Here is a 12,363-nt window from a genome sequence, read left to right on the forward strand (position 1 = left end):
ATTGTTGCGTTTTCCGAATTTTGGTGTGTGTTCATCATATGCAGTCCACTCGGCTGACTGGAGGTTGGACTTCGGAAATAAATCATAGAGCCATGTTTCATCCATTGTCACACATCGACGCAAAGTGTTGGTTTTTTTTTACGCTTCAACGTCTCCAAATACTGTTCCGAGTCATCAACTCGTCGTTGGTTTTAGTCAAAAACGAACTCGCGCGGCACACAATTTGCACAGAGCTTTCTCATATCTAAATATTCGTGAATGATATGATATATGTATGTACGTGTTCAGTTGACATCTCTTTAGAGTGCCTGCTTTCTCAATCAATGCTTTGTGACATTTTTTTTGATCAATTTTTTCACAGAAATAAAAGCTACTTCACTCAAACTGATATAATTGACTAACTAATAAGCCAACAGCTTTCAAATTTATGCTCGCACCTTTTGAAATTTAAAGCTAACTGAATACCATATGAATTTAATTCTAGTAGCATCATCTATGCCTCAGGCTTTTCAATTGACATGGTACAGACGGAGTGACGGACGAACAAAGCCACTATACTGAATCTTGGTGGAAAATATCTCCAGAAAAAATTAGTGATTTTTGCACATTTCATTATTATGAGCACAAAAACCTTTCTGTGTAGAAATCAAGTAGAAATTCAATTGACGAAAGGACCTGAGCGCATAATTCGCAACATATACTTTCTCTGGCTGCACAGAGGATTGAAAAGCAATGTGCTTAAACTTTAGCTTCGCAAAGTGAGGCAGTTGAGAAGAATATGCTGAGACGATCTTACAGCTGCTCCTTGCAGCCTAAAGCAACAATGACCATGTGGTAAATTTAAAGCCTTCCTACATTGTCAAGAATCAAACGATTCCATTACCAGGGAAAAGCGTACGTTGTCGAACACCAATTATAACGTCCTAATCCTTATATAAATAGACAATAATTAAGATTTTCTAAGACTATCTGTCTATCTATGTTCACTATTTCTTAATTATTATATTATATATATATTGTATATTATATTATTAGCTATCATTATTTTTCAAAACAATTCATAAAATTTCTGGTTTAGGGAGCTATCTCATATTTTAGTTTAACTTTCACTGAAATGAGTATCAGTAGTTTCGGACAACTTTTACTACATCTTCGCTTTATGCGCATTTCATGCACATACTAATGCCATTTAAGTTATTCCGTTATTCGTGGTGCTTTTGTTTATATTTGTTTACTGCGTTGCAGCTGCCACAAAAACGCTGCGGTCGCATTGACCTATTAACAAGAAAACAAGCAAACTCATGCTTGGCACATGTACTCGCCAACCACAAAAAAAAAAAAAAGAAATGCAAGCGCTCGTATATACACACACATACAGATGGCAGTCGAAGGTGTGCACCATGGCGTATACGCGCTTTTTAATAATGCTGTTGCTTTCACTCTATACGGAAGAGTTTTTGCATTCGTTTTTGTGTGCATCGTTCGTGGGTCACCTGCTCGGTTGTTGGATGGTAATAACTTTCACTTTCAGACCATAATTCACTGCGATGGGCTGGCATGAGCTGCATGAGCCAGCAAAGGCAAAGACACATTTCTATACATATATATGTCTTACTATATGGTACATGAGTGCATGTATGTATTAGTACGCCAGTATATGTACGCAGTTATCTACTGCCGGTTACAGGTGATTGTGGGGCTGTGCAGCACGCTTAACTCGGCTGGGGCACAGACTGTTGCAACTGCAAGCGTTTTATCATCATCCTCAACGAAGCAGTCACCGCTGCCGCGACCGCCACCACCGCTGCGTCTGCTGAGTACATTTCTCTTCTGCGTTTTCTTTCCTCAATTCCCTGCGCCCGACTCACATGGGTCGCAGGACGTGGAGCACTTAAATTTATAGTCCACGTTTTATACTTCCGCTTCCGTTGCCGGTATTGCACTCACCGACACTTACTCACTCTGCCCCCGAACTCCGTCTGTGAGTTTGTTTCTGCTGCCGTCATGTACCCACTTCCACTCTCGTGCAGCTAGTCAAGCTCGTCTAACGGCGTAACACGACATCAATATGGCTGTTGCACGCGCACTCCCTGCAGTCACCCCAGCAACCAGCACCCCACCCAGCACATATGTTTCTTTCAACCTACTCTACATGTGTGCGTGTGCCGACACACATTTAATAGATTACAATGTCATATTTGTTACAACTCTTTGTGACACACGATTTGTTGTTTGAGCTCACAAATACGTGTATCTCATGAATACGCACGACGCATGCCGCAAGACACACTGTAGAAAGTGAAAGGAAACCATTGTTCGCTCGGTGGCCCTTGGAAGTGGAATTTGAAGCGATTTATTCAGACAAATGGCGCGTAACGATTTTCCACGCTGGCAGGTACAACTATGTATATATGTGTGTGTGCATGGCTTGAGACTAACTACTTGGCTCTGTTGCTATGTGCTTAGTTGTTAGCTGCTTACCGCGTTTACCGCCGCTTACCGTTATACTCGTATTCAATTTCAAACTGTCAAAACGGTTTCTGCTCTGCGTTTGCTCAATGCTGCTCCGCTATTTCAATTTTTGGGGCAGCATTGTAGTTATTTGGCTAACTTCTACTATTTTCGTCCTTACAGAAGTCAAATGCCTAACATTCGTCTTAGCCTAAATAAGTGTGCACATACATATATGCACTATACACACACATACTCGCTGCTTTTGTATTTATTTTCCTGTATTTACTTTATATCGCCAAGGTAACTCAAAATAAATAAGAACGAAACATATTTGAGGTCGTGAACTTTTAAAGCACGTCAATCTAAATGAATTTAAGGTATTAATAATTACCTTAATAAATAAATATAAATGTCAGACTGTTATGTTTTTATTAAATATAAATATTTATTTTCAAAATTATTTTGTGTAATAAAATTCTATCATATCAAACCATTTCGTTATGTCTCATAGAAAAATACGTGGCTGAAGCAAACAAATTTGTACAACTGACCCTAAATGTAGACAATATTATTTTTAATATTTGATATTTTTCATTTGTGAACTACAAAAAACGACAATTTTAATTTAGCACCATTTGTTTCGATAATAACGAAGCCTTAATTAACATTGGCTCAAGGTTAGCCCAAATGTAGGCAACATTTTTTGCAAGTTGACAACCATTTCTTTGTAAGGATTTGAATTCACAGATTTTAATCACAAAAGTGCACAAAAAATTGAGGACTTTTTTACTTTCACTTTTGATGATATATATAAATATAAGTTTTACTAGAACCTTGTTATTACATACTTGTACAATTTTTTTTTTTTTTCAATGTGAACGGCAATTTCGGTTGCACTGAAGCCGGGTATTGTAGCACAAATACAATGTATTCCTTATAAGAAATTGATTTCGATCGTTCAGTTTATTCGGTAGTTATATGATGAGGACTGGTGGCAGCCTGTAACGCTACAATGCGAAGGACGAAATCTCACAATAATGCGAAGACCTGTATACAGGTGTAATGAAGAAATTGCCACGCTGAGGAAGCTCTGTCACTCATCCCGACGTCGCCTACAACTCAATCAAAGTGCCGAAAAATAAAATCGACTCAAAGGAGCATTCAAAGGCCATAAGAAGCCGGAGATTACTAATTAACAAGGGTTTATTGAATTTTATGCCTTCTATAACTTTGTGATGATTTTTGTTAAGAGCTTGTAATATGGCTGCTCCTCCTTCTTTAAATTTGTTAGGGGAAATTTCTTTGTTGAATAGAATTGTAAGTTGGTCTTGGGTAACTATGGTTTCTTTGTCTTTGTTATCTTTTTTTAGAGCTGCTTATACTTTATATTTATATGCTTATAGCCAGCACGGTAAGATTTTTTCAGGTGTCTATTCATTCAGAGGAAAGTCCTCTGGCGAACTTCTTATAAAATCTGTATGTCCGCATTCAAAAATAAGTGGCAGCAACCCAAATACGGAAAAGATCGTCGAGGTATTATTTCCGACGCACGCCCCGGTTTCTAGCGCTGAGTACATAAATGATCTGTGCCAATAGTTTTCTTCCATGACTTTGGAACTGGCTGAGCCCAAGACAGAGGAAGAGCCATGAGCACATAAGCATCAGGAAAATTGAGGAAAAAATAACTCTCACAATCGGAGAGTGTGCGATTACTTCACATCCACAGTTGAAGTATTTAGGAGGGATATTGGACTCCAAACCAAAATTCAAGCGGCACAGCAAATAAAGGAAATAAGATTTACAATGCCTTATCAAGAATGATGACAAATAGAGGCTGTGCTCCACGGTTCCGACAAAAAAGCTGCTTTTTGGAGAACGTGCGCAAATATTGGTTTGCAGCGATTTAGCAAAATTAAAAAGAGCATGCATTGTTTTTACATATTTTCCACAAAGTTTCCACTACTGGGACTCGTAAATATATTAATTTTAAATGAATGTGCTGTAAAGCAGAATAATTTGATTGACGAAATTATCCAAATGGAAACTTCAGCTAACAGAAGTCAGCGCTAAGTATGCCCGGTGCGACCACCCCTTCAAAACTAGCAGCATCTTTTAAATTTTTTATCTCCTAAAACAAATTTTTATGTATGTATGTATCTGTTTTTATCTTCTTGTTGTACACAATACTTTACGTCTTAAGTGCAGAACAATTTTTCTCTTTGTTATGTGACAATTTTATTTTACAACCAAATCACTTTCGTCTAACTCCACCCGCTGCAACGACAATGCATCCACACAATTCTAATATTTTTTTAAGGATTTTTATTTTGATATAATCTTGATTTTTGCTTTGTCACTTTGTTTTTGTTTTGCAGCCAAAAACAACAATCCATTTTAGATGAAATATTCGAAAATTTGTTTGTTTACTCGCTTGTTCATTGGCAGCTCATTAAAATTCTTTGCATATTTTTAGGCGCGCGCACACGCAGGCCATCACGCCTCACTGCAGGCTGGCAGCAGAACCAACAGTTTGTAGTGCCGCGGCAGCACAACAACACCAACCACAAATAAAAACACGGCCAATATGTTCATGCGGATGTCTATATGTGTCGAAACACCACCGCGCTGTGCAGTGCGAAATGTAATTTTTATGTAGTCGCTGCCTATCTCCCGTCTCCCCTGCCCCCAGCTGCCCGGTGTGCTCTTTGCAACGCTGTTTTTGCCTTTGTTTTTAACACGTCTTGGCAGCTAAGTTAATTTGCGCCTCAACCGCCAAACGGTGTGTTTGTGTGTGCTCGTATTTGGGCTGCTGCTAACACACTTTAAAGCAAACAACTAAATTTGTACACACTTCAGTGACTACTGACATTTACGTGCCGTTGTGGGAATGGACTCGGAGGCTTAGTGATTTTTATACCCACCGCCCGATTGCAGAGGATGTGGAAAGATTTCGATTACTGAATTTAAGCAACATAACATAATGCAGAGACTGATGTATTTTAACACCAGATCGGATAACATTCACCGGCGGACATATTTGTAAATATTCAGAAATGAAATAAGAACATCTTTAGGTACTCATAAAAGTGATTAAAAAGAACTTATTCAGAAGAAACCAATATTTTTGTTGTGTTATACAAGAGCTAAGAATTCCTTACATTTTTGCTAAAATTCATGTTGTATCACTGTCTAGTATCCTCTAGTCATATGTATTGAGGCATCAATCAAAAATTGATAGTGAAGTTTCATATCGAACTTACAAATAATTTCTATCCGAACTGTAGGTTAACATTTCGAGTGAGATAAAGCTGTTTTGTATATAAGAAAATTTGCTTAATATTATTTATCGGTTAACCTTTTGAAAATGAAATTTCCATCATCTCCAGCGCTCAGAAAAGATCTTAATAATTGTATTTAATATAATTTATCTTCAATCGCGAAGTACACTGCATGAATGAGGTAAGTTTATTTTGCACCCAATTTGATCACAAAACAAAAACAATTTTACTTACAAGCTCCCGCATAGAATCCTCTTTATCGATGAGAAGTTCCTCGAAAAGGTCAAATGGTTCAACTCAGGAAAATTACTATACTATAGGTAATAGGTAACATTTTGTTTAATAAGTTGTGTTGTTCGATAAGAGAGGACGGTGCTACTAGAATAATTTTTTATTTTATTTTTATTTTTTGTTTTGTAGGTACATTCTTCATATGAGAAGTTTCATTTCAATCTGTCATTTCATTCTTTGTTTACAAGCCAATTAGAGTCGTCGCGTCACAGTATTTTTTCACAATGAAAAAAAAAAAATGAATATCATGCAGTGATAAAATTCGAATTTTTGGATGGTGTAGCACCAAAAAAGTGTTTGCGACTTGAAGACAATCTAGGTGAAGAACGTCCAAAATGCGCGTCAACACCAGAAATCGAAGCTAATTTACAGGATATTGTTTTGGAAGATCATCGAGGATAAAGTGGATTTTGTGCATCGATTCATCGCTATGGATGAGACTTGGGTCTATTACCACGATCCTGAATCAAAACAAGAGGCTAAATAGTGGTTCGTCTTCGAAAAGAGTTCGTGTCCGAAAATCAGCCAGGAAGGTTATGACATCGGTTTTTTGGTATGCGAGAGGAATCACCTTTTGGATCAGTTGAAGGAAAAAATGTGTGAAAAAGACTCGGGTTGTAGAAGAAAAAAATCCTTTTCGTCAGGGCGCCGCATTGCGGTGTCACAAAAGCATTTTGACAATGGCTAAAATCCATGGTTCGGCCCCTAGCGACTTCCATTTATTTTCAGAACTCAAAAAATACAATTCTTAAAGATTTTTTTCTATTTGAAAAAAAAAATTCCGAAATTTTCACTGAAATTTCATTTTTTTGTTTTCGAAAAATTACTGGCAAAATTCAATTTTCATTTTTTTCTTCATTCAAGCTCTAAGTTAAGGTTTTAACTAAAACACGATTTTTTCACTTCAGATAATCCTATAAGGATTTATCCTTCAAAAGCGGACGCATCTTTTTTCTGAGGTGTCACCGGAAACGGCTTCGCAATGGCCGATTTTAAAGTATTTTTTTGTTCAAAAATTTCATAATTTCCTTTGTCAACAGCAATAAATTAAAAAAAAAAAATTGTATATGAAAAAAAAATTATTGAGAAATGGCTTTTACCCAGAGGAAACCCATTTAATACCATAACGTAAGAATTTAGTTGGCTCAACAATACTAACGTTTTCTTTGCCTGCAAAACATCACAATAAGTTAGCCTCCCGGAATATGTGCTAAGCAAGTAGAGGGCTTTTGTTGGACCCCGCAAACTCCCGTGGACTTTTATGGCTTCAAACTGTTCTTACTATTCTTGATAACCGTATTGAAGCCACACTACAATCCTTTCAGCGCCAAAGGCCAGTTGTAAGAGTACCTTAACTGTACAGCAATTTCAACTTTACTTTCTGTTAAACCTGTCTTGGGTGAAAATATTGCTTGCTTCTTTTAGATACAAGATTAGACTTCATTATTAGTCTCTTTTCCCCTTTTTTGCCTTGCTGCTGAATTTTTTATTTTCTAAGGATTACATGTTTAGGGCCGACTTTATATTATCATTTAATTTTGGCATTTCTTCATTTCTCTTTGGCGCTCAATCGCAAACGCCGCCATTGAGGCATTCAGTCATTGCACTCGATTTGTACAATCAATCATTCGAATTTGCCGCAAACATGTGTTGTGCCTGCATATTTGAGTGTATGCCGACGCACAAACACACCCAAAGCATGTGCACACACTCACACGCACTAGCATTGAAGCATGGCCGCGCATTGTTAGCATTCATGTCATTGCTGAGAAGCTTGTAGCCGCTTTTTCCAAAATAGCTTCGATATTGATAGATCTATTGTTGTTGTTATTTATATTGTTGCTGTTACTGTTGCTGCTGGGTGCGATGTGCTTGGCACAAATTGTACGGAATTTCGCCATGGCTTTATTTGTTGTATATCAAGCGCAGCGCTGTGCGCTTGTCTGCCAAATATAGCTTTTTAGTATGCTTGTCCTGCTATTAGGTGAATTTCAAACAAAAAGTTTGAGAAAAAAGTTTGTCAGCCTTCGGCGTTTTGGTCATTTCCCCTCAGTACTGTTGGGTCCTAACTCGATTTTGCGTTTCATTTTCCGCTCACCGAGGCGTACACCACATATATTTTACATCATCGATTCCAATATTTGTACTTACTACTCTTGTTGTTGTGCTTCCAACTACAGTTATTTGGAAAGAGAAAAAAATTATGTAGTTTACATTTTGGGAGCACATTTCTGAGTGTGTACGTCCATGGCCCCAACGCTCATTTCATCTCATCGGCATGTTCCAACAAATATCTGTATGTATAAGCATAAATTTGGGTCATTCTGCTAGCACAGAAACGACTGTCATGGGAACGATTTTAAATTGATCTTGTAAACTGCGCTGCTAGTCTACTTTTAGGCGCGCCAACTTGGCTAGTCAAACTTTTGTCTCAACTAGCGGTACTTCAAATCGAGTATATAAATTTAAATGTCGCTTTTACCATATATTATTCGATTTTCATTTTTATTTCAAAATGTGCCACATATATCTGCACGGGTGCGTGTGTGTGCGTAATTTTATTACATTTTATTTCTCTTACTTCGCCAAAAAGTTGCCTCACATTCACATAGTCTCATATCGCACACACTCACCCACACACACAGTCATGTACAATACACACGTAACCGCCCGCTCCTCGCACATAACCCTTTACCACGCCGAGCGCCGAGTGGCCTACTCGTTCGTAGGAGTGTTCTTGCAACGCTGTCTTGATTTCAGCAACTTCTTCAGCAGCATCTGCCGCCCTCTTCACTTGCAGTCACACAACTCAATTCAGTACACTTCACGACGCGTAGCTTTCACATTTTTTGGCACTCAAGTCAACCTGCTAGATAGCTAGATGGCAACATGGCTCGGAATGCGCCTAGAAGCGCGCTACATTACATTTGGCACTTTGTTCATTTTTATTCACTCCTTTCATGTTTGCTCGTTGTTCTTCTACATTTGGCCATTGTTTTTTTGCTTTTTTTTGTGTGTCTGTTCTTGTATTTGTTATTGTAGTGCTTGAAAATTGTATCTTGTATTTTATAGGGCTTGTTGTTGCGGCAGTAGCAGCACTTAACACACATTTTCGCACTCAACATTCAACAACATTACGGCGGCTCAACCGTCAGGCAGTCAGCCAGTTGCTCTGTAGGTCAGTCAGTCGGTGCGTCATTTCGTCAGCTTTGTGTCTGTTGGCCCGTCTGTGGGGTGCTGCTCGCCTCATTGGTGGGTGCGTCCTCTCGTCGCTTGGTTGCCAGCTTCGATTGAAATTGTGGCACGAAATTTTCCACGCACTTCATGGCCATACAGTTTTTAATATTCGTTTGTTCTGTGCAACTTTACACCACTGCAACGCTTTTTACACTTTCTCTATTTCGGTTTTTGGTCAGTTTTGGTTGCTTTCGGTTTTGCAAGTATTTAATTTCGACTCCAGTAGTTTACCGGTTTGCATACATTTTTGCATTTTAAATTTTCCGTTTTTGCGTTTGCGTTTTTTACGACACGTTGTGGGATTACACTTCACACTGCGTTGGCTGCGAGCGCACTGGGTCAGTGCGTGTGGGACTTGTGTGTGGATTAAACCGCGCGTGTCACATTGCACAAAGCCAAAATATGAATATTTAGCCGAATGTACTTTGGTTTCGATTCGCTAAAGTGGCATTTTATTTCAAAAACATAATGCCATGCATTTTTTACGTGATAAGTTCAAGCGTTGAATTTCCTATGCGGATTTGTATTGGAAGAGTGATTTTGAAATAGTTTGCTCTTTTGATTTTGTATTTCATTCTCTCGGGTATAATGTTGAAGCTCCAATTTTATTTTTTCTTAAAATATTTCAAACACGTTTTTAATTTTCTACAGAATTCAATTAAAAAATACTGACTTTAAGTCATACGGAGATATACTATAATGATAATATCAAAATTATATTTAAAAAATATTTTGTAAAAATTGTCACCTTTAACGTAAGTGGACTTAAGCTGCTTAGATACTGCATCAATAAATTTAAGACAAAGTTCTATTCCAAATACAATTAATTGATATAAAAATCATCGGAATGGAAGCGAGTTCATTGTCCGTGTCCTCTAGTGAGCTTGGCAGGCGCTGGTCAACGACCACAACTTGTGTGACTGCGAGGTCCTTCTTAAGTCAAAAGTAAGCCGTGAGAGGTCCCCCCAAGTTCTAGAACAATTAGCATTGTCAGACTCGCAACAATTATACATTTTCTGACACTGTCCTATTGTTTTATACGTGGTGCGACTAAATAATAAATAAAATAATTTGTCTAACGCTCTCTGTAAAATCTGTATGGAGGAAGGCGAGATGGAATCATTTTGTCACATTCTTTTGTATAACCTGGCTGTTTGAGGATTGAGATTAAAATCTAGCGGTAGACGCAGTTTTGTAGAATCTAGAGAAATGGCTGGGACTGATCTTTTAACGGATTTCTTGATAAATCTTCGGTCCTGTAACTTACTCTTGAGTTACATTACTGGATTCTCAATAAAGTTCCAATTTAATAGCTTTTATATTTTTATCTCTGTTTCTAACTGCTTCCCTAAAGTAGCTGATAAATCAAAAAGTATTTATGAATATTTTATGGAGGACTGGAAAAATCTTTGGCAAAAGTGTATTACATCTGGTGGGTATTATTTTGAAGGCGACAAAATAAATATTCAAAAATAACTAAACATTTTGCGTTTTATTTACAATTTCTTAACCCGACAGCACTCTAACTAAAACTCTATTTTCTGCATCTTTCGGCAATTCTTATATAGTAGACTATTAGGAAATCACCGCCACTCGAACACTCTGACAATCTGACAACTACATACGAATTTCGTTGTCTAGGTGATACTGGAATTTATCTTCGATTCAATGTTGTTCCCTCATCCTTGTGATAAGCTCACAACAGCTCCGTCGTTCTAAGAGTTAAGCGCTTTATGGAGTTTTTGAGGAACACAAAGTACAAATATTTATTCAAGTGAGTTCCATTTGTTTGGAATTAATCCTACGACCTAACCTAACTTGTAAACAATTCAGTTATTCAATATTTGACAACGTTAGACTAAAGGTGGACTAAGTTAAGTGGTTGAATTGGATTAGAAAGAGGTTAAAATGATAAACTTGATGAAAAGAGATTTAATTAGTGCACCGTGTTATATGATGTAACATAATGCAGAGTTAGTTGTATTACGACGAAATTCTATGAAATACGAGTATACTCAAGAGCGAAATAACGAGTTTTTAGTCTAAAGATGGTTACATATATATTTCTACAATTATCATGACAAGTCGGGCCAAATTTGGACAGTGTGCGGAATTCATTTGAAATCATCAAGCGACGCTGATTGTCTGATTTAGTTTACGAATTACGAGTGTGGGTCTGACAACAAAAATAATTTGTTTCTTCGGCGATATTTCTTCTTATGGCAGTTAGTGAGCCAAATCTGCTGGCTAAGCAATTAAATTTATTTTTACATATATTTTACTTAAATTCATGCAATTTAAATGATGTTAGGATCATTTACTGTCTGTTCAATGGATAGCCGACTTGTATGAAAACAATAACATGACACCACTTAATAATGTATGCCATTGACATGACATACATACATATGACAATATACACGTCTCTTAAACTGTGTATACATATGTTTTTTTTTTGTTTTTTTTTTGTTTTTGTTTTTGTTGTTTTAGAGATCCGAATTTCAAAAAGAAAAAAAATTTAAGTTATGGCAAAAATTTAGCTTTAATATAAAGATAAAGCTTTGCAATTATGTTTTGAAAATATTTCGAGGAAGTAACCGGTTCAGCTAGCTCAAATTAATTAAAGCCGAAAGTCGCAGTTTCCGCCCATTTTTGGCAGCAATTGGGGTCGCATGTAAGCGAGCCGAGTCATTTCCATGGCGTCAAACGTCTTGAGCTCATCTGCGTAGACAACTGACTTCACATAACCACAACAAATAGTTCAGCGGTGTTAAATCTCACCATATTTTCTTCTCGATTTGCAAACGTTGTTCCGGAGTAAGTTTATTCATTATGAAATGTCAAACCAAAATCAATATAAATCAAGCAGTCAGAAAGATCAACTCCGAAAACTTATTTTGTTGTTGCTTCATTGAAAACCATGCGTCTAATAAAGTACACTTTATTATTTATTTGTCCATGCAAAGTTTAAAGCTTCCAGCATAGACTACAGACTCCTTTTTAAGGTCTTTATTGTTCCATGATTTTTGTAATTTCGAGCTATTTTGGAAGCAGAATTTGACCTAAAAACACTCACACTCACTAAGAAATATTATTTCTGATT

General features: G+C 37.2%; 1 protein-coding gene across 1 annotated transcript in view; it reads right to left on the reverse strand.

Moving 5' to 3' along the window:
* The window catches only part of LOC108978159 (dual specificity protein kinase splA), a 91,330-nt gene that overhangs the window by 78,127 nt on the left and 840 nt on the right, over positions 1 to 12,363 (reverse strand). The gene's annotated exons all lie outside the window — the stretch shown is intronic.

Source organism: Bactrocera latifrons, unplaced genomic scaffold (assembly GCF_001853355.1).
Source record: "Bactrocera latifrons isolate USDA-ARS-PBARC rearing strain unplaced genomic scaffold, ASM185335v1 scaffold_118, whole genome shotgun sequence".
Lineage (NCBI taxonomy): Eukaryota > Metazoa > Arthropoda > Insecta > Diptera > Tephritidae > Bactrocera > Bactrocera latifrons.